Source organism: Onychomys torridus, chromosome 11 (assembly GCF_903995425.1).
Source record: "Onychomys torridus chromosome 11, mOncTor1.1, whole genome shotgun sequence".
Lineage (NCBI taxonomy): Eukaryota > Metazoa > Chordata > Mammalia > Rodentia > Cricetidae > Onychomys > Onychomys torridus.
Window position 1 is genome coordinate 36,621,520 of NC_050453.1, and position 25,974 is coordinate 36,647,493.

Genomic DNA, 25,974 nt, shown 5'->3' on the forward strand with positions numbered 1-25,974 from the left:
GCAAAATATGACCACCAGACAAGCTTACAGAAGATGTTTAGGGAAATTCTACATTCAGAAATAAAAGATAAAGCCACTATGAGAATGTGAACTCATAACTCCCAGAAGAACAAATACACTAAAAGGAAATACAAAATAATTACACATTATTAATGCACAAAGATGACTAAGGAAGCAAATATTATGAAAAAACATTCAAAACAACTGAAGAGCCTTTAAATAATAGGAATCTTACTTCTAAATAATGATTTGGAGTATAAATAAAATTCTTCAACTAAAGGACACATGGTGGCTAAATGAATCTCTTAGAAGGCTAACTATGATACTATTGCCTACAAGTAAAGACAAACCAAATAAAGTGAAAGAATAGAAATGCTATTCTAGGCAAATGGAAACCTAGCAAATATGAACATCTGTACCTAAGCTTGATAAAACAGAATTTATAGGAGAAACTGTGAGAGACAAAATGGGTTCATATATAGTGACCAAGAGAAAATTTCAGCAACAACAACAACAAAAATGATTGTAAATCAAAATGTACCTAATGATGATACATTCAACCATTAGACCAAAAGAGGCCACTGAGGTCACAGGGCATGTTTCAGATCCCTGAAAGGAGGACCTGAAAGGCCATTAAGTGAAAATTTGAAAGTGAAGCCTAATCTAACATGGAGATTGCAGGATGTTGAGTACCAGGAACCTGGGATGTCTGTTGAGATAAGACGCAGTTATCAAGTGGAGGCATCCAAGAAAGAATACATACATGCTACAAGTCATATGATGGAGGACTGCAAAAACCAATCAGATCCCAGATAATATTCTCATGTGCTCCAGGTGACAAACACAGATTGTAGGGATTGGTGGTGATCCTGTAGAACTTTGATCTTCTAGTCCAGCCATTCATTACTTGCTATGCCCTCATTCCTACCTTTCAAATAGAGATATTTACCCTGTGAGTGTATATTGGAAGTATGTAACTTATTTTTAAGATGTTTTGTTATTTTCATGTGCACGTATGTATGTACATGTGTGTGGATGCATGCAGAGGCTAGATGGGTGTCAGATCCTCTGGAGCTGGATTTATAGGTAGTTATGAGCTGCCTGATATGGGTGATGGGAACTGTATTCTTATCTCTGGAAGAGCCATTTCTTCTGACCCCAAAATTTATTTTATTATTTTTAAATTATGCATATATGTGGGGGATGAGATGAGTATGGGCATGTAAATGCAGGTGCCCGTAGAATGTAGAAAAGGATGTCAGATCTCCTGGAGCTGGAGTTATAGTTGGTTGTAAATCACCCAATAGGTTTACAATAGGGTAGTTTACAAAACTCAAGTCCTCTATGAAAGCAGTTGGCACTCCTAGCTACTGACTGTGTCTCCAGCACCAGAAAGCAGTTCACACTCACAGCTACTGATCCATGTCTCTAGCACCTGAAAGCAGTTCACACTCCTAACTAATGAACGGTGTCTCTGGCACCTGAAAGCAGTTCACACTCCTAACTAATGAGCATGTCTCTAGCACCTGAGAGCAGTTCACACTCCTAACTAATTAACCATATCTCCAGTACCTAAAAGTAGTTCACACTCATAGCTACTGATCCATGTCTCCAGTACCTGAAAGCAGTTCACACTCCTAACTAATGAGCAATGGCTTCAGCACCTGTAACTTCTTTTTTGTTTGGTTTTTTGTTTGTTTGTTTGTATTTCTCAGATACTCAGAGGTAAGAGATTGTTGTAAATCTCAATAGACTTTAATCTTTGTACCTCTGAACAGTGTTAGAAATATAAGCTTACAGGGACTTTTAAAGTTGAACTGACTATGTTTTTGCCTTATAAAAGGGCCATGGCCCACTGGAGTCATGGGTGGAATATTTTAGTTTGAATGTGAAATACACCCACTGGGTTAACATTTGGATAGTTGTCCTCCAGCTGGCAGCACTGATCTGAGAGGTTGTGGCACATCTGAAAGGTGAGAAAGTCGGTCACCAGGGTTGGGCTTTAAGAGTTAAAAGGGCAATCCATCTCCTGCCCCTGGTCTTTGTGCTTCCTGTTCTGCCAAGGTGTGAAGCAGTGAGGAGTCCCAGTCACATGTTCCTGCTGCCATGAAGTCAGCTGATATGCTTTATAATCACAATGATGAACTGTATCCCCAAAACTATGATTCAAAATAAATCATCCCTCCTTTTTTAAAAAGAGAATGATTATATATGTGTTTGTGTTAATATATGCTAATATGCATGCTAATAAACCCCTAGAAGTAAATATAGGAGAATGTCACCACAAACTTGGAACTGCCAAAGATTCCTTAGAGAGTATATAATAAATCACTAGAACTTATTCAGAGTTGTATATTAAGAAGGTTAAGAAAATGAAAATATGTCACAATCTGATGGAAAATTTATAGTACATATATATGAGTAAGAATTGGTATGTATAATATATAAATAACTTCTATAAACCAACAATAAAATGACAAATGACCCAATAACAAAGTGAATGATAGACCTAAGCAGTCATTTCACCAAAAATATAAGTATACAATATAAAATATATATATATTAAATACACACACAAATATGTTTTCAAAATAATTATTTAGCAGTTAAAATATGCCTAGCTACCATTCCCTATTTCAAGCCAATTGAAAGAGCTGAAATTAAAAAGGTAGAGACTACCAGATGTTACTGAGCACATAACACAACTAGAATCAATGCTGTAAGAGAGCACAATAATGGTGGACGCTGAGAAGGCATTTGGCAATGCCTTTCAAATGCAAATACACACCTACCTCATGCCCAACATTTCCATTCCCACCCATGTCAGATCAACAGATACACACACACACACACACACACACACACACACACACACACACACACACACACAGTAGCACAAGAGTGCTTAGAGTAGCTCTGCTCATCTTTACCCAATAAATAGGGGAAAGTCCGAGTGTCCAGCAGCAGGATAAGAAAAAAATAATGGTACAATGTATCCTTTTAATTAAATTCTCTTCATCAATATACTTAAAATAAAATGTATATTAATTTGGAAAAAGTATTAAACCATTAGCTTAATGAAGGAAATAGTTCCTAATATAAAATTCCGCTTTTATGGTATTCAAGGACGCACAAGACTAGGATGTGGTGATAAAAATATGATCACTTTGTTTTGACAAGACTTGGCCTGAGAGATTTTCTAAGTGACGAAATGTTCTACATTTTGATTGTGATGGCTTATAGTGTCAAAGCTCATTAAAACTAATATTTAAATTTCCTAAATCTCTCATGTTGCAAATTCTGATTCACAAAAAAAAAAAGAGTAGAATTAACGCTATAAATATTGGATAAAGAAAATAATTCTTGCAATTTTTATCATATTTTCTCTTTAAATTGATTTTCTCTGTGTGTTGGTGCATATGTGGGAGGTGTGGGGAGTGAGGGGAGGTGTGTGCATTCCAAGATGTGGGTTTGGAGGTCAGAGGACAACTTGTAAGAGTCGGTTGTTCCCTTCTACCACGTGGGTTCCAGGGATAGAACTGAAGTCATCAGGCTTGGTGATGGGTTCCTTCAAGTCATAGCCATCTTTTTAACTAGTATATCTTCAGAAGGTGTTCTCTTCATAACATCTGTATGTGGGTAAACCTGAATAGTTCTCATATGCTTTGAATGAAATAATAGAGTCAGCATTAGATATCATTCCTAGGATGCTCAGACAGGACTCTCCTGAGAAAACTGTGTGTCTAGACCCTGACCCCCAAAGGAGCTCCACTGTCAGTTATGCAGGAGTCAGGTGTCTTCTGCTTCCTCCATTTGTCCGTTGCTAGTTCTACTTCCTTCTAATTGCCGCTGCACAAATATTTGCAATGCAGACTAATTGGTCATGTGACTGACTGCCTGTGTAACTCACCAGTGCCTATTCCTGCTCCAAAAGAGAGAGTAGTTTCATTTGGTTATAAGTGTTGCATGACTCTGTGAGAAATAAATAGTTTCTGTACTATCCGGGAAGCCTTCTCTCATTATTTGAATGCCTAATAGTCTGTGGCTATTCCTGTCTTACATATTAAATATCCTCAGCTAAAACCTGAAGCTAAAAATCTATTATGTCTGACAAAATGTAGTTGCATTTTTTTCAATCTAAGAACAGGACTTGACTATTTATGCTGCATGTGTGTTGTATGTAAACCTAATAGATAAAACTTCTTAGCAGAAAATACAGGAAATGGGGTAATGGGAATGCTAGCATTGGTCTGTTTCCTTTTTATGCTCTCATAACATAATGAGCCCCAAAACAAATAGAATTAAAACTAACCATTCTTTTATTAAGTGGGATTTAAAATTTCCCTTAAATATTTAATTAAAAATCTATTAAGATATTCCAACTAGAAGCTGTGGTTTACCCTATAGTCTGACAGGGTTTAAAGTCAGGCAGTCACACTCTGTTGACCAGAATGGTAGCTCTTTTGAAGGTAGCACTCACTACAATGTGTGCACTACTTTACTGCATCTTACAGAATTAACCCCACGCAGAACTCTTGTTTTGCACCCCAGAGAATGGGCACATGCTCCCTCCACTACACCCAAGTGAGATCCCATGTCTATTAAGTATAGAGGTGACTATTTGCAATTAACACCCATTCTAGGAACAACTCTAATATTTAGCAAGGATAAAAATAAAAACAGGGGTGAATATTTTTAAGCCTTTAGGAAGAAGCTGAATGTAGGAAAAGAAAAGGAAGAAGACTTGAGGGGAGAGATATGAGAGGGGAAGTTCCACACGGATGTGCTTAAAGTACACAATAGAGTTGAAAGAAAATGTCTACAAAACCCATCACTCTATGCAGTGAATACACGTCAATATTTTTATCATAAGAAAATTCAGGAAGAGTTTATGCATAGGAAAATGAATAAAGGAACTTAGCAGTAGCAACAGGCTGGTAGGGCCAAGCACAAACCAGCATGATGCTGATGTCACTGCATAAAGCAAGAAAGGTCTCCAGGAAAAGGAGCGTTACTAATGGACTTTCAAAAGGAGCTAAAAATACCAGGGGTTACTGACTTTTGGCAAAGGAAAGTGACATGCAAATGAAATGTCCTTCCTCCATTCTGGGAGGGAGGAATGAGCAAATAGCATGCCTTTTGTCTGAACGAGATGAGAGAAAATGTCATTCATTAGAATTGTACCTATCCATATAGTAGTAAATGCATAAATTTCCATGTGGAAAATGAGGAATCTTTGAGTTATGCTAAATTAATACTACAAATTCAAAATGGAATGTTTTCAGGAAAATTTAACAAAACCAACGATTTTTCTCATTCATTCTTTGGTTCAAGATCAGAGGGAAATTTTTAAAAAATATTCCATCACAAATACTTATAGCTCCTGATCTTAAAGTATTTGTCACCATCAATGATGACAAGCCACACTTTCTTTGTTGTGAGGAGCTGGGGCCCTTCCTCAAACCCAGTTTACAGCAGTGTTTTAAAACAGTTGGTAGTCTTGATGCTGACAACTGGGAAGAAAAATAAATAGCAGATAAACAGGTAGTTAAAAGGAGTGGCATTTCATTAAGTTATCAATCTTCTGTCTCACCATAAAGTGAATATCTTCTCTTGAACACTGTGTACATTAACGTTTACTTCGTCCAAACATTGAAAGTTTTGCTGTCCTTTTTCACTTTTCCATCTTATATGGATAAGTTTCTGTAAGTGCTGATACTGAAATCCACCCCCAACACTGGAAAAAAAAAAGTAAATTTCATAATTGTCCTTTGGTTTAAATATTGCCTTGTGCACTTCACATTCTAAATTTGCATTCTATAAAATCTATAAAATTCAAAGCAGTCAGTGTGAGCACCTTGTTGAAAACTTACAGAACTTCTTGATATCTTCAAGGTAAATTTAACACTCTTCAGACAGCACAGACGAGGTCTCAGGGTCACCTCTACATTTCTTCTAGCTTCCCCTGTTGACTTTCTCCAGTTACTAATGCCTCTCCATGTCCCTCCACACACCTCACACACTCCCTAATTGATTCCCTTTCTCTGTATTACCAATGCAGTTCTATCTCCAACAACCCAAATAGCAAGAGAAAGATATTTTAAATGTGTTTCTATTTGCTCTGCCCTTCCATAATACTCCCTGATTGCTCTTCAACTCACATCTTACATGTACCACTGATATCTCTCTCTCTCTCTCTCTCTCTCTCTCTCTCTCTCTCTCTCTCTCTCTCACACACACACACACACACACACACACACACACACACACACTCACTCATTTCCTACTTCATTTTCTAACAAACACAGCTTACATATAGGATATATTCAATGTATGCAACTTAACATGTTTTAAATGATTGAAAGGAGTGAGGGGTTGTGGGGGGGAAGAACAAAAGAAACTAATGTGGACTGAATGCTTGTCTGCCTTTTAACATTTGCATTCTGAATCTCTAACTTCCTGTGACATGGAACAGGAATAATAGGGTTAGATAAGACTAAAGAGATTGGGGCTTGGTAGCATTAGTACGCTTTTAAGAAGAGAGGCACCAAGAGTTTGTTTGCTCTTCCTGCTTGCACTGAGAAAAGGACATGTTAAGGGCACATATGAGGGTAGCTGTGTTTAATCAGGAAGAGAACCCCTACCAGGCAGGAAATCAGTTGGTCCTTTGATTTTAGACTTTTGAGTCTCTATGAATATGAGGGAATGAGTGTGGTCTCAGACTGAGGTGAGGGCATGCTACTGATAAATAGAGAAAAGGTGAGCCTTGCAATAAAATGAAAAAAAAAAAAAAGAACTTGAATGAACTGCTTGAAGTGTTCCAGCAAATAATAGAATTAGATATTAGACTAAACAGCTTTCAAAACAAAGTGTTGAATGAACAGCTTAATTCTCCCTGGTTACTTACTGTAAGGAGAAAGACAAAGTGAACAAAAAATTGTTAATATTTCGATTCAGTATGGGTACAGCTCCCTGTTACATATAGAAGACACTATCTTATAGCAGGTAATCATGATCTTCCATTTCTTATTGTTTCTGCACCCACTCTTCTGATATGCTCCCTGAGTATCAGGTGTAGGAGTGGTGATGTAGATGTACCTATTGGTCATTGACACCCCACAGGCAATTGTTCTGTGTATTTTGACAGTTGTGGGTTTCTGTAATAACCTCTGTGTGCTACAAAAAAGAAGTATCTCTAATAAAGAGTGAGAGCTACCCTCTAAGGTCCATGACCACCTTAGCCACAAGTAGCAGCTAGGTATGCACTGGCCTTAAATCCTATTAGGTGGTTGTTGGTTACTCCTAAGATACAAGTGCCATTATTGTACCATTGAGTACATTTTGCTGTGCTTATCATTGTTGTAGTCTTTAGGCTTTACAGGTGGGTAGGACTTCTAATGGCTTTTCTCCCTTGTCAGATTACATAGTGCCTTCAGGCACTTTAACAAGACAGGCACAATGACAATAGTTGACATCTCAATGTGTATAGGGAATGTCTTATGAGGCCCTACTCCTACTGTTAAGAGAGTAAAATTCCATCTAATCCAGGTGTGAGCCTCTGATGAGTTATCCAATCCCAAGTGCAACTGGATTCCTAAACACATATACATATGAGTAACACTAAATAGACTCAGTGGGTCATATTTATATTTATTAATATGTGTATACATATAGATGTGAGTGTGTATATAGCAATAATAATTTTAAAAGGGGCCATGAAGTTGAGAGGGAGTTGGAAGAACATAGAAAGTGTTGGAGGAAGTAAAGAGTGGGGTAGAAGTATGAAATTCTCAAGAAATAATAATAAAACAAATGCTAAATTTTAAAATGAAATTGTTAAGCAAAAAAGAACAAATGTTTGAATACTCATAAAATTCTAATCATATCCACACTACGAAACAGGAGAAATCTTGCTCTGAGGAGACTATTAGGATGAAGCTGAACCATTTGACAAACTCATAGATGTGGTTCACAGATTTACTGGGTCATTGAAAGCCAGAAATAAAGATGAAGTTTTGTCATCAAAGACTCTGCCATTTTAAACTCAAGGGTCAGGGAAAGCTTTATGCAATGCAGAATGACTGCTGGATTTCTTGCACTCTGTTACACCAAACTGTGGAGCTGTTTAACTGACAACATGTGCTATTCCTCAAGGAAAAGAGTAACTATAAAAGCCCCCAAAGTTTCAGAGGCCACTATGGCTTCCAATCCTACCAGTGCCTTGGGAGTCATGGATGTTTCTCATTTGTTTTAAGAAAGGCTGGGGGGCTTTCCCAAGTCAGAATGACCCACATTCCTTTGAGAAGACTAGGTAGAAACCTGTGGTACTTTATAACAGCAACTTGAGCTGACAAAGACAGAAACACAAAAATTAACAAACAAATAAACGAACTAGAAGACAAATGAGTGAGCGAGCCAGTGGATGTCCCTATGTACATTTTGTAAGCAGCACTTTCTGGCTTCAGGCGATCAGCCAAATATAAAGATGAAGTCTGTAGTGCTCTCTGTGTGGGTAATTGGCTCCCTTGGTGAGTCACATTACTGACCTGGCACTCATTAATACTCCACCATCTAATCAGAACTAACAGCATAGACAGAAGAAAAGTGAGATCCATAAAGCATATGATTGTGTAGGGCAAGATATACAAAGTTCTCTTCCACTCCTTCCTTAAAAATGTTAACCTCTCCTTTCAAGGTCTGATATATAAAAAAATACATGGGGTCTGTGATAGTCATGAAACACTACACTACAAAGAATATTCATATTAAGAAAAACTCAAAACTAAATGAAATAATGAAAAGGAAATACTGCAATGCACAGTGGTATTACAATATCCTTATTTCCCATACAATTTTCCTAAGCCCCCTCTCCAGTCATTCTATCATTATCGAAGAAACTTTCCTAGACATTTTAGGGGATCCTCATTGCCTTAATGATTAAGTCCAAACTTCCTACAGTCTACACCTCATTAACCAGATTTCACCTGCCAGTCCATGATGGATAATACCATACTGTCTCCCTTCTTCACCACTAGATAGGCTTTCCTTTGTACCTGGTGCACATGTTTGCCTCCAACCACCCACCTCCTTTGGGTTCTAGTCCATACAGCACTTCATCTAAGAAGCTGTATCTGGGCTTCCAAGTCTGGGCCAGCTTTGACTCCTTTGATCCTCCCCTCTGTTTTTCCAAATTATTCACTATTTTGGAAAATAGTGAATCTTACTTGCTTATACCTTCCTATAGATGAAAAGCTTCCACAGAGCAAGAACTACTATATTTCCTTTGCCAGCACTATGATTGGCATTAAATAATTTTGCTAATTAAATTATTAATAAATAATATTAATTATTAATTCACTTTAAATAATAAATTAACTCACAAGTGAATGAGTTAATAGCAAGGATCTGGACTTGGCAAACAGTCATGAGTCCAACGACTGAGGTTATTTTGTTGTTACCCAAGGGTGTTCACATGCATTATTTGATTTAACTCTTTTAACAGTCCACTGAAGCAATACAGGTGCTGATAAGACACCATTGATTATATACTCAATAGCCAGGTTGCCTAGTCGTTTCTCTTCCAAGCTGAAAAAGCTTGGTTTTCTTCTGAGACTCACTCCTCCCTCCATTAACTAGGATTAATCTTGATGGGTGCAGTGTGGCTGAGGTTACATTAGCCTGTTTCCCTGGAAAACAGTCTAAGGCAAGACTTAGATTCTAATAGTATAAGGAAGAATGTCATCAGAGCCAATGAGTGAAGAAAGATAGAAATGAGACAGGTGATAATTGGAAGTAAACGTTAAAAGTGTTTCACCATGTTGGCCACTATTTCAGAAAGTTACTCAGCTCTTTGATAAAGGTCTAGACAGTTACATCAAGCACCCACGCTTCAGGGCTGGGGATGCAGCTCAGTTAGTACACTACTTGTCGAGTATGCACAAAGTGTTGCATCCCATCCCCAACACTATATAAAACCAAGTGTGGTGGTGTATCCTTGTAAGTCCAGGACTTGATAAGAGGCAAGAGAATAGAAAGTTCAGAGTCATCCTCAACTATAAGCTGTTTGAGACCAGCCTTGGCTACATTTTATGAGACCTTACCTTTAAAAATAACCCGTGCTTCAGAGTAGACCATAGTTGGGTAACCTGAAGAAGAACATTTTCACATCTCTTCCCACCCTCTATCTTCATTGGCAGAAGTTTGCCCTATAAGTTGCAATGGCTGGCATGGCATGTGGCCTAAATGCAGAAGTGGTCAAAGGATCCAGAGACTTTGCAAGGTGAAGCAGGATTGTGAAGAGCTGGCCCAGGGTCCTACAGTAGGAGCAGCAGGGGCCCAGACAACCAAAGTTTCGGGATATGGCAGAATAAGAGGACACACAGATAGGCAGAAACGGCAGTACTTCAGGGCCTGATTTAAAAGCCAGCACACAGAAAGTATCCAGGCAGGGAGGGGGCAGCATGGTGAGACTAAACTCTTAGAGTAGTTCTTAGAACCGTCACAAAAACATGTTCACATAGACATTTTCCCAATCAGATTCTCAGGGTGTATTTTACGATGAGTAGTGTATTTTGATCTAGTTGGTAGTATCATTCCTGTCATGGCCATATGTAAAATAATAAAACATCTTATAGTCAATAACGTCACGGGCTCTGAAATACAGTCCAGCCCTGTGTTTTCTTTCAGAGATTGGTTTATAATTACATAATGGTAGGAGCCACAACAGCCCTCTTGAAGCTATGAGAGGAGCTAGCCTGATGGTATAAATGTAGCAAAAAAAAAAAAAATCAAAAACAAATTTGCATCTTTTAGTGAGGTCTTCTCCTCATCTAAAAGACTAAGAAGATGAGGCTGGGGAGCTGACGTGACTTCCTCCAGGGTCTCATAGGTGGTTAAGCAACAGATCTGAGACTTGATTAGTTAGGGTCTTTATCATTTCAGCCTGGTGCCCAAAGCCCATCATAGCTAGCCTCCTTGCAGATCACCCTGCTCTCTTCCCCTGTTTCAGTTTATATAAAAGTTGCAGTTTGCTGGAAGAGGTTGATCTTCACATACTGTTCTACTTCTCACATTTAAACAAGGCTGGATGAAAATAATGGTTAAGACTGTTAATCCACAGAAGATTTCTTATGGAAAAACAAGAGAAATGCTCAGCTCTACAGCCAGTCTTCGATGGTTCAGTATGTGAAGAACATCACCCTCTGTCCAGAACACTGGGCTGTGTGCAGATACAACATTCAAGCACTGAAGCCACTAGGCCATCAGTTACCCACCAGGGAGATCTAATTCAGAGAGGTTACATCAGCCAGTGTGGGAGCTAAACACTATCTCTGACCCTGGCTACATAAACCCAGTCAGCCCCCAGATAACTAGTGTCACTCCCTTACTAACCCAAAGATGCTTCCATTGACTGCATTTGGTTTAGATTATTAACGAGTACCTCAGTTCAAGTGAATTAGCAAATGTTAGTGGGAGTTTGACAAACAATGGCTCTATAACAATTTAGTCTCACTTTTAATCTTTTTTATTATCAAAAATGCTACATATGCACATAATGTATTTTAGGCAAATTCATCCACCATTACTTCTCTACCTCTATCCATCACTTTTCCCATCCAACTAAAAGTGCTCTGTTTTAAAACCTATTGGCTTCACCTAGCACTGCCTGTGTGTACATGGGGATAAGCCTATCAACTGAAGTGTGAGTAGCCCCTCAGGACCTGCTGAAAATTGACTCACTCTCCCCCAGAAACCATAAGTTGCCACCAGATCCTCAGCTAGAAGCTCATCAATGCTTGGATTTGGACTGGCTTGATTTTATGTCTGTCTAGGGTATGCAGTCACAGCCACTTTGAGTTGATGTGTGCAATTGCCCTGTCATGCCCAGTAAATGCTGTTTTGTGGCAGATATCCATTACCTCACAATCTCTTTGGCCCCTCTCCTGTGATAGAAGCCTTGAGGTAAGGAGATGTGGTGAGGCTGTCCCATTTACAGCTGATTGCTCCGGTCTCTTCTTGTTGGCACACTGACCTTTTGTGGATTTCTGTATTAATTGCTATCTACTTCAAAAAGAAGCTACCTGATAAGGGTTGAGAGATGTACTAATCTGTGGCCATAAATGTCTCAATACTCAGTATCATAATTAAAATCCAAATGATCCAGAGAAATCTAGAATGAAGCAACCTAATGACCCTGTAGGTCACTGTTCAAATGAAGGATCACAAAGAAAATCAAAACAATAGGGCATGAAAACAGTCTCTGGAACTAAGCATCTGTGTTTTATAGGTGGACCAGGATCTGTGGCCCTGTGTGAGTTTGTGCCTGGTGATGAAAAACCTTGATGACATTCCCTATGTGTACCAGAGGGGGCTTCATGGCCAGGGTTTACTAAATCAAAGGAGCATCCAATAGCCATGTGTTTAATGAGATAGCATCTATAACATGTCAATCATTTCCCAATCCAAGTAATCACCAGCTTTTCTCTCTTTATATTCAGCATCACATGGCACTCCTTTGGTATCTCCCTTTATTAGGAAGGAGAAAATTGTACACACTTAAGTATCTTCTCCCAATAAATGCCTCAGGATGAAAATTAAGCCAGTAATATTTTGTCTTTGTATGTAAATAAGTGTCCTCAAGGAAGTATGGTTTAGGAAGGTAAGGCTATTTGGCTCTAGTTTCCTCTCTCAGTGACCTAGAATTGATATACACGGTAGGTTCATTAGCTTTCTCCTACTTTTCTTTCAATTCTCCAATATTACAAAATTAAGTAAATATTTGTACACATGTTCAAGAGGTGCTACAAGCCACCTGATGGAAGGTGCTTGGAATCTGGTCTTCTTGGGAGATGGATAGCAGGTGTTTGATTTATTGTGTACCGAGCAGAACTGAGAGGAAAGAGTGAGGCTATGATAGTGATTCTAAGTCCACCTAGGGTCTTTTGCAGTGTGGGAGCTGCCAAGTGAAGAAATAGATTACTCCTACTTTTCTACCAGCCTCCTCATGAAGTAATCACTTAAATGGGTTCTCTGAGTTCAGGGGAATTGGAAGACCAACAGCAATAAGAAAAATACCTGGAATTTTCTTCCAAGGTACTTTGAGGGGCTTTACAAACATTATTACACCTACTAGGTCCTTGAGCCTCCACACACCCCTCAAAGGACATCAGTCTCACAAAAAAAGATAAATCTACTCTTTCAAAGGAGGAAGGAGCAAATGTGGGCAATTGGAGACTTGTAATGTGAGGTTCCTGTGACTACCAGAGACCAGGATTCTGTAACCCCAGCCCACTGTGAATAGTTCAGTACCTCAGAGCACTCATTCTAACAGTCTGAAGGAATATCACAGGACTGACCCCAAAGCTCTCTCTGTGCAAGGAAAGCACATGGAGGTCAAGTACAATGCTGGCCCCCTCTTTCCCAGGCCTGCTCCTGGCATGTGCACCCTTGGGTAGTTCTAAGCTATTCTGGGCTTCAACCTCATCTGCCTTTCACATTAGGCTTGGCGTTAATTATGATGCTTCAGTGAAAATGAGCCTTCTGACAGTTTCAGGCTTGGAGAATGGAAGGGGGAAGGAAGGCAACTCCAATTATAGGCCCTTAGCCCTAATTAATGCCCACCTCCTGTGCTTTGTATTCTAGACACAATCGCCCCACTACTCAGGGGAAAGAACTCCATTCACTCCACAGTGCAGGGACCAAAAATATTCAGCCAGTCCCTTGCTGGGCCCCATGGAACAAGAGCTTTCAGGCAAGGAAGCGATTTATATGCAATAACCAAGAGGCATGCATAAGCCTGCATCTCTCCTTTCAACTGCCTTTTGACATTCCTGAGGCACATCTTCTTTTAGGGGACAGGGAGCACAGCCCTTTTCTTCTTTGGTTCTAGATTTCAAGTCAGGCAAACAACCAAATACATATATTCTTGTGTGTGTGTGTGTGTGTGTGTGTGTGTGTGTGTGTGTGCGCGCGTGTATGCGCGCGCGCGCGTGTGCCCTCGCGAATATGAATTAAGCACTTTAATGGGCTCAATGAGAAATAGGACGGGTATAAAATTGGGTTCCTCCTCTCAGAAATATGTCATAAGTACAAACCTCACTAAATCAGAATGTCTCTGGGCAAGTAATACTTCCCCGCTGCTTTCTGAAAGACTTCAGCAATTAATTCTGCAGGGAGTAAATTCAAATGAAGAAGGAGGCTTCTGTGCAGCCCCTGACCAGGGCCCTATTTAAAGCAGTAAGCTGCTCAAGTGTGCAGTGATGCCTGCCTCTCTCCATACCAGCTCACTTTCCATTCCCTATCTGTGACTTCCAATCCTCCCATTCTATTCAATATCATTGCAAAAGTTCTCTATGAGGCCCGTAGGCCAGGAGCTGGGCAGAAACAAAGTAAGCCATAATCCTGATTCTAAAGCCAGGTCTATTGTTAAAAGCTGTCTTGGTCTCTCCATCCCCAGGTTATATCTTTCAAATGCGAGGATGATACCGTATTCATCTCCACATCCTCAGAGCAGAGCTCCATACTCACAGGCTCAGAAAATGACAAGTGAATCATGAAATGAGTAAGTAAAGAAGTTAGAATAAATTTAATGGCTATATTATTTGTCCTCAAGTGTCCTGCTAAGGCACCTGTAGGTATTGCCAGGCCCTCTCACAATAAGGGAGATGCTCCATGTCCAGTCTCTAATGTAGTCTCTTTCTCTTCATTCACAATTTACCAACTAGCCCTTATTGTAGCCTGAAGGTAGCTTGCCTTTCTGTATCTTAATTATTGTCCTTCCTATTAGAAAACAGATTGTAAGAGAACCCGTGCTTGTCTCTATGGTTTCTTCCTGTGTCCCAGATACTTGACATAGCACTGAATATAAAGCAAAAATCAGAATGAATTAATGAATGAGATTAAATGTAGAATTATATCTAATCAATATATAAGAATGTTAGAGTTGGGCAGTTGTGGTGCATGTAACATGAATCTTAAAAGGTCTTTTTAAAAAAAAAAAAAAAAAAACCAGATGCAGATATTGGGGAGATAGTTGAAGGATCAGAAAAGCAGAACAAGCCAGCTACATTCTTACCTCTACAAAATCCTCAGCCTCAAGAGAGTGAGTTCCTGTTTCCTCACACCTTCCTTATATACCCTTTTCTACCCTGCCATCTTATTTCTTGGGATTAGAGGAATGTGTGCTTCCCAAGCAAGAGCATGAAATCTCAAGTGCTGGGATTAAAGATGTGTGTCACCACACCTGCCTCTCTTCCCAGTGTGGCCTTGAACTCACAGAGATCCAGATGGATCTCTGTCTCTGAGTGATAGGATTAAGGGTGTTTGCCATCACTGTATGGCCTCTATGTCTAATCTAGTGGCTGGCTCTGTCCTCTGATCCCCAGATAAGTTTTATTGGGGTACACAATATATCACCACAGGTGCATGCCTTTAATCCTAGTACCAGATAGGCAGAGGCAGCAGGAAGATCTCTGAGTTCAAAGCCACCTTGGTCTACAATCTGATCAAGGTTCCACCAGGGTTACACAAAAAAACCCTGTCTCAAAAAACAAACAACAACAACAACAAAAAAAAAAAAAAAAAAAAAAACCAAAAAAGTATCCAGAATGTCAATTCTTTAGAGGGCCAGGGAGAAGCACAGTGGTGACGAGCACTGTCTGCTCTTCCAGAGGGCCCAGGTTTGATTCCCAGCACTGACATGGCAGCTCAGCATCAGTCTGGAATTCTGATTCCAAGGTATCTGATGCCCTCTTTTGGCCTCTGTGGGCTCTGCAAGCACATGGTGCATAGACATACATGTAGGCAAAACATTAATACACATAAAATAAAAATGCGTAAGTGTAGTGGGTAGCCATTCCAGCCTTGGCCTGGAAGTTCCAACCCCCATTGAGGCTTCGGTAATGGTCATGCCCACAAGGCAGGGCTGAGAGAGGACACTGAAGACCCAGGATCAAGAGGAGAGGCTTCTCTTGGTTCCAAGACCCTGGATGCTGGAGGTAGACTGAGCAGAGTTCTCCAGAGAACACCGCCAGACTGCACCACCCCTTTCCCAGACCCTGCAACCTATCTCTTCATTTGTAAGCTACCCCACAAAATAAACCTCCCTTTTAACTACGTGGAGTGGCCTTAATAATTTCATCATCAATATGTAAGTCTTTAGCTAGGCAGTGGTGTCACACCTTTAATACCAGCACATGGGAGGAAAAGGCAGGAGGACCCCTGAATTTGAGACCAGTCTGGTCTACAAAGTGAGTTCCAGGATGGCCAGGAATACACAGAGAAATCCTATCTCAGAAAAAGAAAAAAAGGAATATCAGAGTTATAGAGAAAGTTAATATCTCTTAACATTTAATCAATTAAGTAATTGCAGCAATGTAAGACTGGAGCAGTGTCTACAAAGATAAATAAAACTGCTCTTAAGTCAAAGAGTGAACAGTTTGGTAGGAGCTAAAAGACGTGTGTGCATAAATACATGCATGTGCACAGTCTTTCACATTAAAAGCTCTAAGAATAAAACAAATTAAGACACTGTGATAGTCACTGGGAGAAATAAAATAGTTTAAAATCTCAGGGGGCTTATTACCTAGTAGAGAAACTGCTGCGTGCCTAAGGAGATAACTAATACGAGCAAATGCTATCTGCTATCAGCCAAGATGATAACCTCCCGGACCTCAAAAGGGAGCAGCTATCATCAACCCTTTCAAGACATCTTTGTCTTCCTCCCCTGCCATTAAAGGGGCAGATCTAGTCTATAAGCAGGCAGAAGCTGCCCATCATGTACAAGCAACAACGGGAATCAGGGAATTGTTCATCCCACTCGGCTACTCAACACTGGCTCTTATTTACTTTTATATTCTTCGAAGCACTTAGCACACCACCAGCTTGCAATAAATTACAATTAGTCATAACAGCACTGGTTTTCTGGGGTGTATTATTAGAGGCATTAAATTTTAATGCTTGCTATACTCGGTTATGTGTAGAAGCTTGAAATGTATTTAATAAGGACAACTTCCACCTCTGAGCTTGGGTGATGGTCTGGTGAGATATAACTAAACTGAGCTACATTTAGTGCTCTGAGTAGAATAAACAGCCAGAAAGTAAGAGGAAGTGGGGTGGAGGCTTGAGCTGAGACAGAATACAGCCTTTGAAGGGTTTGAAAGCAAGCAGGTCCTCAGCTGGATCTCAACCCTTGAACTGCAGTCTGGAGGTCTTGGTCCATCTCACAGAAAAAGCTCTAAAATCCAATGATGCAAGCAGGTTGAGAAAGACTCGCTCACAGCTTGGACATAGGCATTCTTTAAAGTTGTTAAAAAAAAAAAAAGTTTCCGAGTGAAGGGGCAGAAGGCAAAAAGAAAGAGAACTCTCTCATTTCCTACAGACCTTTCCCCACAGGGGAGATTTTCAGTCTGGTCTCTTTAATGTAAACTTTTTCTCCAATCATTCCGTAATCCTTGTTGACCTACCAGCTGCCCTAAGACTCTAGAACTCCATATTCCCACCAGGTCTGGCTAGGGATGAACAATCATCCTCCTTCCTACTCTTTTCTGGCCAATATGGTAAGATGCCAGGTCAGAATGAGAATAGAATGGGATTTTACCTTGAGTCTGTATGAACTTGTGTACCAGTTCCTGCTACACGTGGTGTTTTCTGCACCCAGCTCAGAAAAAACTTGATGCCAAGTATTGCCAATTGAAATTTACCTCATTCAAAAGCTGCTGCAGCTGCATTTCTACAAATGAGATTGGGAAGTGCCAGAGGCAGCTTTCAGCCTCCTTGCCGGACCAATATATGCCATTCTCTTTGAGCCATAGCTGTTTAAAGGCAAGGTAACTAAGACTCATTTGAGCATCATTTCTGGGACTGCAAACCTTATGTGTGATCAATGATGGGGTATTCAAGTGGGTCACTGGTCTTTCTAGCCAGGGTAACCTGATTAGTAAAATAAATAAGCCATGTCATTTGAATTTGTTGTTAACATATGACCATTTGCTTTCAAATATAGAATCATATTCCATAAAGACCTTGGAGTGAAAATTTTATGTGCTGAAATTTTACCTCAATTATAGTCTAAATATGCATCTATTATCACAGGAATAAAATGTTACCAAAATTACTGGTGATTGTGAAAGCTGTTCATTTTTTGAGCAAAACTGTTTAGAACTTGCAAATTGCTAAATATGGGAAACAGAAAAATGAGTGGTGAGTTAGCAGGGATGTGTTATTAAGACAATGTTAAGAAAAGCATTACTTCCTTTTTGCCATTTCCAATGTGTATTTCCAAGTAAATAACAATTCAAGGCAGAGCCAGAGAGATAAGATCTCTAAACACAGCAGAAGATTTTGAAAAAGAAATCTAGCATTCATGATATTAAGTTGAATCATTTTTAAAAGGCACTGATTGTACATTTAATTTCATTTAGGCTATAATGCCTGCTTCTCCACCAGCCAGTGTTGAGTATGAACATGGTTTTAGGGTAGTGGTCATCCCTGATCTAAGAACCAAACCAGTGGTGATCAGAGCAGAGAGTTCATTCTTTCTGCCCATGACATTAAATTTTGAAAATTTGATGCCTAAGATTTACAATAGTAAGATCTTGGGGACAATTAAACTTTTAAAATAAATGGTAACATTTAGTCTTGTAACCTAAAATGCATTCTGATATAGTAATTAGATTTATCTAAATGCTGAAATTTAATATTTGCCTCGTCAGAATTAGGCCCTAAATTGTATCCAGCACTCTTTTAATCCCCTCTCCATATCTGCCCTGCATTCCCTCCTTCCTCCATACCCTCCTTCTCCCTCCATGGCCTCCGTCCGCTCTATCCTCGGGTTCCCTATCCCAGCTCTTCTCTCTCCTGCCCCTCTCAATCCCCACCTCTCTCTTTGCCATCATTTCTCCTTGCTAGCACCCCTCCCAAAGAGACCAGCAATTCCATCCCAACGCAGGTTCTACATAGCACCTAAAACAGTGAGTGAACGACTTCTAGAGGGTCCCTCGACCGTCCTCACTTAACGGAAGTCTGTTGTCTAAGTCAGAGTTATGTATTTCTGTCCATTTGAACACTCTGGGCCTTTTCCAACATGGGTGCCCAGACCTTGTGATAGGGATAGCAGAAAGTAAGGGCCTTCTCTGCCATCCTCTGTCCAGAAACTTCTGCCCCACTGCTTGCCCCTCCCTCTTCAGGGCTCTCTTGTCTTCCTTCACACAGCTCTCTTGCCCACATGGCAGAGACTTGGCCTTGGTGGGGATCCCAAAACAAAAACACACAAGCCTGAATCTGCCCATGCCATGCTCTGTTTTACACTTTCTCTGGCTGCTAAGGAGGAAAAAGGATTGAACTTGCAGAGAGCTTAAACATCTTGCCTCACTGAAAACAGAAAAAAAAAAAAAAAAGAAAAAGAAAAAAAAAATTCCTCCATACCCCAAGCCTCCACATGACCAGGAAGAAAAGCAGCAGGCATGTACTCAGGCTCCTGCAAATGTGGCAGTGTTGCTCCACAGACACATGCATGGGACCCAACCCACCCATACATGGGTCAAGATGGCATCCTCAGGCACTCGATGACTTGGGCATGTTACAACCTGCCATGGCAAAGCACCGCCAGAACAACCTAAAGCAGTAAACATGCCAATGTAATTAATGTCTTAACAACTTATTACAATCCTCACATAATTAATCACAGAAGCTAAACATGCTGTCTCACCCTCCTAATGTGCTAATGTTCTAATTATTATGCCTCAATTAAAGGGAAGTCGGTGCTCCTTGCTTAGAAGTACATGCTTAATAGAGGCTCATGGGTGGCTGCAGCCAACAGTAGTAGTATATGGTAGAGATGAAAGAAGAGAAGGCCTTCTCCATGAGACAAGAAAGAGACAAACATTCCCACACACTCTTAGTTCCTCTTTGTATGTACAGTGACTTCTTTGACTCCCCTAGGGCTTAGGGATGCCTCTCAGATGGGACGGGAGACAAGAGGGGTCGGTGATATGTCAAGGTGGATGTATTCGCTGACACACATTCTCCCGGACTGACTCTGGTGTTACCATGTGATGAGGCCTAATCACAGCTTCTCCCAAACAGTCTTTTCTTGCATTCTTGTGATTTTGATCATGGAATGCTCTGAGCTGGCGATGCCAAGGAAAAATGGCAGTGGCAAAAGTGGCAACCTCAGTAACAATAAGAAAGCAGCCTGGCAGTTCCAGAGACTGGCCAAGGTGGGGGAGAGACAGGAGGGAGACAACAGTATGATGGAGACAGAAGATGGAGGGCTATGAGTTTCATGACAAACTTTGGATCTATCATTAGAAATGTTCCAGGGAGCTTCCATACATCCTAACTCCCAAGGCTTGGTGCTATTGTTCTAGCTGGTGCTGATGGCTGCTGACTCCTGTTATTGCCTACCGCTGCTGGAAGCTGAAGATTTCACTACTGCACAATGCTAGGGCACTGTCAGTCAAAGCCCAAAGTAATAAGCCTCTAACCAGAACACCTAGAGCTATAAGACTCTGACTTCTGAAGTAAGGAGCCGTAGCCTGCGGTTCTCAGAGTTTGGAACAGTGAGCCTTTAAGTCTGTTCACCCAGACAGTAAGTCTTTGTCAGTCAAGAACCCAGATCTACCAACACTAGCAAACTGTTCCTTACAGATGCACAATTTGCATTAAAATAGACCACAAAGACACACCAACCAGATTATTGGTAACACCTTTGCTGTGGGATGTTCTGTATGCTGTGAGTGTGTTGCTCTGATTGGCTGATAAATAAAAAGCTGATTGGCCAGTAGCTAGGCAAGAAGTATAGGCAGGATAAATAGACAAGGAAATTTCTGGGAAGGGGAAGGTTAAGTCAAAAGATGCCAGCCCACCACAGAACATGTGGGGACATATAGATGAACAGAAATGGGCTGAGTTTAAGTGTAAGAGCTAGTCAGTAGTTAGCCTGAGCTAATGGCCAAGCAGTTATAAATAATATAAAGCCTCTGTGTATTCATTTGGGTCTGAGTGGCTACAGGAATGAGGAACTGCAGGAGCCAGGTGGGACAAGGAAAACTTCAGCTACACACCTTTAATACCCTAAGTCCATTACACCAATGTTTAGACTCTGGATTCTTCATATACAACACATATGCACACACACACACACAGTGGATTATTGATGATTATTCATTATTGATGGTAATTATTTAGAAAAGAAACAGAAATTCCTAGAGTACTCACAAAAGTATGTGAAGAGTTGCAGATGTTGGAGCTGCCCCTTGAAGGGGGTGGATGTCCTTTTGCTGGCCTTTAAACCTGACTCTTCCTTCTTTTACATCCCTACCCAAATTTCATAAGTTCCTTGTTCAGTTTATAGAATATTGATGCTTCATCTTGCTTCCATCACCAACACCCGTGTGCCCACATCTAAAGCCTCCCTCTTAACAAATACCACTAAATTTTAATGAGTATCTGTTTTGAGCTTGCCCCCTACAGACTAGGTAAGATTGTGTGTGTGTGTGTGTGTGTGTGTGTGTGTGTGTGTGTGTGTGTGTGTATGCAGGTAAGATAATCCAACTAAAACCCAAATCAGATCATGCCCCTCCTCTGGCTTCTCATCCCACTCCTCACAGTGTTCTACAAGACTTAAATGGTTCAGTCTTCCTTTAATTCCCTGACCCCATCATCTGCTTTTTCCCTCTAAGCCCCATTGAACACTATGGTTCAACCTTACCCCACAAGTACACAAGGCAAGTCCTGAGAACTCCTGGATATTTGTGTGACTCACTTTTGTCCCCTGTGGGTGACTGCTCAGGTGGCATCCTTTACCTAAGCTCCATCTGCATCTCGACACTCACTCTGTTATCTGTCTATAATTCTTTAGCACAGATACATTTCTGGAGTATGTTCATTCTTTACTTATTTAAACCCAATAGCTAAAGGGATGGATTTCTGTCTGTTTATCTTGTACATAGTGTGTGTTTGTTCACTAGGGTGACTGAAGAATGTAAACAAAGCACTAGGGTGGTAGGAAAGCATCAAGTGTTGTGAAGGCTTTCTTAAGTAGAAAGTAGAGCACAGAATGAAAATATAAGAAGTGAATCTGCTGTGTCTTCAAGACCATGAAGATGCTTCTCTTACCTAGCACTGTCTGCCATGGTCACCAAAAGCTGCATTCCTTCTTATTGTCTGTTTAAAATGGCAGGCTTTGCCTCATATCTGGAGGCTTGGATTCAGAGCATCTTTAAATACAAATAGAAATAACAGTTGCCCTTTCCAGGGAAGGAACTCAAAGAGGGTTTTAATTGTCAGAGATGATGGGTCATGAAGTGGCCAGACCACTGTGCATGTCTCATACATTGCTTCTTAGAATTTCAGTGTTGGGGAAAAAAGACAGCTTTGACTTGGATACAAAATTTGTGGGATAGGTAGAGGCCAGAGTCCATGCAAAGTTGAAGAGCAGGGTTTGAAGAACATAATGAACTAGCTTCTACTGTCTGTCTGTCTGTCTGTCTGTCTGTCTGTCTGTCTCTCTATCTATCTATCTATCTATCTATCTATCTATCTATCTCTATCTCTATCTCATGCTCTTTCTTGCTCTTGATATAGCTCTAGCATTTGTTCTCCACTCCTTATCTCCTTTCTAGGAATTTGCTATATAGCTTAGGCTGGCTTTGAACTCATGATTGAGCCTCAGCACTGGCATGGAAGGATTACAAGTGAGCAACACCATACCTAGGTTCTTCCTTGAGAATAGAGCAGGAACGCCCTTTAAATCTTGCCATTCTCCTGACCAGATTCATCTAAATAGGAAGAAAAGCAGAAGAATTTAGATTTCCCAGGGAAGGTGTGTGTGCTTGTGTGTATTTACCAAGAGCCAAGAAGATAATCAAGAATTTGTTATGTAAGTCAGGATCTCTAAACAACCGGAAAACTGCTGCTTTCAGGATCTCCTGAAAGCAAACTGTCTTTCCAAATATCTGGGCCTTTGATCAGCAGAGAAGGTGGCCTCCAGAGGTCAGAAAACTTCAACAGAAGTGGATCTTTGCTTACATTCTTCTCATCACCAGACTCACACCTTAAAACAAGTCAGGGTACTGCTCAGCTCAGACAAAAGGGGACTGGTGAGGTCTACCTCACAACATTGCTATGACACAATATCTGTAAAAGCACTCTTTGGGATTTAGTATCAGTCTGTTATTGCCAAAAAGTAATTTAGCAAATCATTTCCCCAAATGTGGTAGCTTAAGACAGCTCCTCTTTTCAGCCATTTATAGAGTACTAAACTTTCTTGACCTGGTTGGGCAGTGTCAACCTCAGCTGGCTTCATTTGCTTGGTTAAATCTGGGCCAACCTGTCTACACAAGGTTCCATGATGAAAACAGTCTCTTGTCACCATGTTCCTCGTCTTTCTTCTGGAAACAACATTCTAGCCCAGGTTTGATGTCTTTATAATAGTGAAAGGCACATGAAAGCAAAGCCCAGACATTGGGAAAATGCCTCAATCCTTTTCCCATGCCACAGGGAGCCAACAGATGGACCAATATTTGAGCCCCTGGTCAGCTATCTATTCTCAAAAAAATAATCTTGGGTAAATTATTTAATTGCCCCAAGCCTGGCTTCCTTAGATTTAAGTTTTGGTGATGTTAAGTTTAATGAGAAGCTCATCTTGAATCCCATATTTGTACATTCCTCATTTTACCTATATACTGGGATATTCCACTAGCATCTGAAAATAAACATATCAGGGATGAACTCCTAATTCTTCCTCTAAATATCTTCTCCCTCTATCCTTTTCCTAATGACATTACATAACATTTCCATGCCTCTAGCTAATTGGAAACCAAGCCTTATTATTATCATTTTATTATACCTAGTATCTAATATACCAGGAAATTTTGTTGGTTCTGCCTTCAAAAAACAGAAGGTGATTTTATTTTGGGATGGGGATAGAGGTCAATACAGAAGGAAGAACAAGTAACATGAAATTTGTTCTATTGATCATAGAAATGATAAATGAAGTGATAGATACATATGATATATATAATGAAGTGATATACATATAATTATATATATATAGTTAAATTAAGTTATGCCACTTGAGCTGACAATCTTTCCAAGAAGATTCATAGATTATCTAACAAAACTTCCAGTACCAAGCATGAGAAACCTCCATTTAAATTATTGGTCAGGGGGGTTTAAGTGACTGCCAAAACAATATAGGCTGTTACTGTTGCCCTTGCTTGCCACTTGGAGGGGAGGTTGAAGTTAAGTCTCCATTGCTGAAGACACAGAATACTTAGGGCACAGGATTTGGGTTATTCTAGCTAGATCTAAGGTTAAGCCTTCATCTTATGGCCTAGCTTCCATAGTACGAGAAAGTACTGTGCAAGCTAACTACCCAGGGAGAGAAGCAATCAACTAGTTCAATTCAGCTGTGATGATGCCTATGAATCACAACATAGACCAGTATGTCAAGGTATCTCTAAAGATAAAATAATGTCATTCATATCTTGGCAGTAACCAGCAGCTATCTAATTGAACTTAAGGGCCATTCAACAGGAGGGAAATCATGCCTGGTACCTGAAACCTAGCCAACACTTCAGGGCCAGTGAGATCAGTGATCCTAGAAGAAAACCTCCTACTGCCCCTTTACTAGACCAGCATAATTCCTAGCTATAGTCTAAAACTTATCTTTCTACCCACAAATAAATGTAGCTCTCATCCCTCATCAAACAAACTTCTTTTTACACCAAATGGATACCATCACTGAAAGCCACAACTGGACAAAATGCAGGGATCCTGGGGGAACCCAGCCCCCAAATATACATCTTCAACACAACTACTGCTCCCAAGGCCCAAGGAACATCAGTTGGATTGCAAAAGGCAAACCAGGAAGTATGGTGGGACTGTTTCTTAGAAATCACTGCCTAAATCAGGCCTGAATAAGAGCAACATCCACAGCCACAGTAACATGTAAGAAGGGAAAATTATCATGGAGTCCCACCCCTAGACCAAGAAGTACAGGCAACCAATGACTGCTAGGAGTAGGATAATTAGCCTCTCACAGGGATGAACCCCCAATTGCTTCTTCAATACAAACTATAATCCCTGAAATTATATACATACAAACAACAGAAACAAACTCAGCAGGTTGTAGTTATGTATTTGTTCACTATCCATCTGTCTGTCTGTCTGTCTGTCTGTCTGTCTATCAGTCGATCTATGTAACAACAATAATAAAAGCAAAAGAGGTCATCAATTTAAGAGAGAGATGGGCGGAGGGGGTCATGGGAGAGTTTGGGGGAAGGACACATGGAAGGTGTTTGAGGGAGGAAAGGGAAATGGGAAGATAGCGTCATTATATCCTAATTTTAAAATACATTAAATTTTTACAGTTATTTTAAAACAAAAAGAGAAATGCAAGAATAAAATATATCCTGAATGTAGTCTCTTTTCTTCAAGCCTATTGCTAGGCCTTTTATGCAAACTGCATACTCTATGTGGATTATTGCATTCATTTCTTTGCGTGCCTTCAATCAAGCCCTCGGCCAGCCAGGCTGAGTCAGATCACGTGTCATTTCTGCCGGGACCTTTCCACTGCTTCTCATCTCACTCGTCACAAAATGCAGATTCCTTATAATGGCACACCGGGCCCTCAGATCTGTGGCTCCCTGTGCTGTGTCCTCTCTTCCTTCCGCCATAGGCAACTGGTTTCTCCTCACTGTTCTTCAGGCCTCTGCACGGTTACCTTCTCCACTCTGCAATGCCCTTTTCCTCAGATTCTTGGACCATTCCTCTACTTCCTCCAGTTCTATTCAAAGATTAACTTCTGTTAAAGCTTTCCCTGATTTATTATTTCCCTATGCCTTATAACTAACTACTGTGCTGACGTTTATTTATTTATTACACGTATTTATACCAGGTACCAAATTATAAGGTTCATACAAAGCAGAGTTTTGTGCATAACTCACGTTGTTCTACTCCTTGAATATCGTC